The 3,251-nt window shown below is 41.9% G+C and overlaps 1 non-coding gene across 1 annotated transcript; it reads right to left on the reverse strand.

Moving 5' to 3' along the window:
* Window positions 1-1,666: 1,666 nt before the first annotated feature.
* Window positions 1,667-1,773, reverse strand: LOC120070456. The gene has a single exon (XR_005479952.1). It is a non-coding gene; the product is annotated as a small nucleolar RNA R71 (small nucleolar RNA).
* Between the last annotated feature and the right edge of the window lie 1,478 nt (window positions 1,774-3,251).

Genomic DNA, 3,251 nt, shown 5'->3' on the forward strand with positions numbered 1-3,251 from the left:
GGAAAATAGAGAGAGGGTCGACTCTTGCGGAAGCAAGAATATCTTTCAAGCAGAGTAGAGAAAAACAGTGTAAAAGCCTTGGGAAGCAAGAGATTTCTACCAGGCTCCTTATCTTTACTTCATATTGTCATTCTGTATTTCGATTTCATTTATAGAATGGAACCTACATTTCTACATCTGTTCATTCTCTTTACATTACGCATGAGTAACTAAACTTTCGAATGGGTTGAGAAGTACTTAATTTTCATGACCTAAGATCTTCATTGTATGCGATCATCTTGTCTTATGTTGTGTTCATCACCCCTTTAGAGCTACTCGAGAGAGAGTGTAAAGAAAGAACCTAAGACTTGAGAGAGCTAGGTTAGAATCTAGACTTGAGAAAGCAAGATTAGATCTGCATAAGCAAGAGAGAGAGCTTTAGAGATAAGCTCTGTGTGCCAACATGCATCGCATGCACCCTAGAAATAGGTTATGGTAGTATGCGGTCGCCTTGTGTATGTATGTGCCATTCATCATCTCATAGACAAGAATAGAGGCTTAGACGTAAGTCCTATGGAAATCATTGCATACATCGCATGCGTTCTAAAACTAGAAGCCATAGCATTTGCATTGAGAGATGACTTGTTGTTGTATATATGTAGCATGATCGCATGACATGAACGCAATCCGAGGAAGTGTTAGCTAAATCCCTTCTCAATCCGTTCCCTTGCATACTCATTGTACTTTCGTATTATTAACTCTTTTCTCAAATCCTCAGCATAAACTTTATACTTTAAACAACATACCAACTACCGCATTGATTTATTTGTTACCGCAAAGTAATAGGAAAATACCATCGCATACTGTTTCCTTAGTCCCTGTGTTCGACCCTGGGCTTACTAGGCAACTTAGTAGGGTTTATACTTGGATCTTGCTAAGAAAACTTGCATGCACAACGCATATTCCACCAACACATTCTACACCTTTATTTCATCACATTAACAACGCATCAAGTTTTTGGCGCCATTGCCGGGGACTATAGAAATACATTGTGCTAACGATAACTTTTTGATTTTCTTTGCAGACTCTCCTTCTCTATGCACTGCTTCTCCTTGGGTAAGGGAAGAAGCGGGCGTCGTATGAGCAAAGGACAAAATCCTAAGCCTATTTATGACCCAGAGATTGAGAGAACTTTTCGAAGAGGAAGAAGAAACAACCACCAACGATAACAAGAGAAAGATCCAAACATGGCGAAACAACCAGAAAATGGAGCATCAAATGCAAATAATATCATGGTGAATCCCATCCTCTTGGCGAACGACCGTAATAGGCCCATCTGGGACTATGCGTCACTCAACCTTTATTATTTCTCACCAGGATTCATGAGGCCAGCTCCTAACGGATTGAGATTCGAGATCAAACCGGTGATGTTGCAGATGATTCAAACTGCCAGACAGTTTGGCGGTAGGCGTGGCGAGGATCTGCACCTCCGGAGTTTTATTGAGATCTGCAATACGTTTGTGTTCCCAAATATCTCTGCTAAGGAGGTTTAATTAACACTGTTCCCATTTTCGTTGTGTGACAGGCACGGAAATGGGCTTATTCTCTCGAACTAGGGGAGATTACATCTTGGGAACAAGTAGGTGAGAAGTTCATGAAGAAGTACTTCCCCCCGACGGAGAATGCCAGAAGGAGGAAACTAATCACTAATTTTGAACAGGATATTGACGAATTGCTCAGTGACGCCTGGGCGAGGTTTAAGAGGCTGGTAAGAGATTGCCCGCATAATGGCTTACCAGATTGTTTACAGATGGAAATTTTCTACCACGGATTGAACTCTGCATCACAGATGGCTCCCAACGTGGCAGCAGTTGGATGTCTGCTTGATAAGACATACGATGAGGCCAAGAATACACTTGATCGCATTTCTAAAAATCATGAAGACTGAAAAGAAAACGATCAAAGATTGAGGATAAAAGACAGTGATGCTAATAACGGGGCCATAGCAACCCTACAGAACCAAATGATTGCGATGATGAATTTGTTACAAGGAATCGCAATCAATAGCCAAGGAACGCATAGTGGGCAAGTCAACGCAATCAACCAGATGACCACAAATTATGCTACCTGCGGTAAAGGCCACCCAATGGAGGAATGCCTGAGGAACCCACAGTCAGTCTATTTCGTGAAAAATAATCCATTTTCTAATACATACAACTCTGGGTGGAGAAACCACCCTAACTTTGGGTGGAAAAATCAACAACAAAATTTTCAATCAGTGGCGCAAAAAGAAGGGCCACCAGGATTTTTCCCGCAAACAAATAGTCATTCGCAAAACCAAGCCAATAGTTCTCAGGTGCCGCAATCGTCATCTTTAGAGAGTTTACTAAAGCAATATATTGAAAAGAAAGAAACAGAGCTTCAGAACCAAGCGATGTCTATCCACAATCTGGAATCTCAGATAGGACAGATTGCAGACGAACTCAAGAATAAACTGCAGAAGGCATTGCCGAGTTCAACAGAACTCCAGCGCAACCTAGAGGGTACGGGAAAAGTGCAATGTCAAGTTGTGACATTGCGAAGCGGAAAGGCTGTGGCAGAGGAGAAGAAGGAGCCAAGCTGGAATGCTCACATTACGATGGAACCACAGACCCCATTGACTCAAGAAGAAATAAGAGAAAAGGAGGCGATGGAATCGGAGATTGCGTCCACTTCAAAGCTGAAAGAATAGGGAACCGTGAGAATACAACTACCATCATTCCCCCAGAGACTCAAAAAGAAGAAAAATGTTGAGGTACAGTATCAACAATTCATGGATATGCTGAAACAGTTGCATATTAACATTACGTTCACTGAAGCGATTGAACAGATGCCCAAGTATGCAAAGTTTCTGAAGGATATGGTGAGGAAGAAGAGAAGCATTGGTAAGTTCGCAACGATGGCATTGATGCAAAGTTCAAAATCCATAATTCCACTGAAAATGCACGACCCTGAAAGTTTCACCATACCCTGCTCTATTGGAGGGTTATACATTAATCAAGCGCTTTGCGATCTCGGGGCCAACATCAACTTGATGCCCCTTTAAATTTTTAAGCAATTGAATGTGAGGTAGCTGGCACCGACGACTGTGACTCTCCAATTAGCTGATAGATCCCTTTTGCATTCAGAAGGGAAGGTGAAGGATGTTCTAGTTATAATCGACAAATTTATATTACTGGAAGACTTCATCATCCTGGACTATGAAGCAGACAAAGATGTACCCATCATCCTGG

Source organism: Benincasa hispida, chromosome 1 (assembly GCF_009727055.1).
Source record: "Benincasa hispida cultivar B227 chromosome 1, ASM972705v1, whole genome shotgun sequence".
Taxonomy (NCBI): domain Eukaryota; kingdom Viridiplantae; phylum Streptophyta; class Magnoliopsida; order Cucurbitales; family Cucurbitaceae; genus Benincasa; species Benincasa hispida.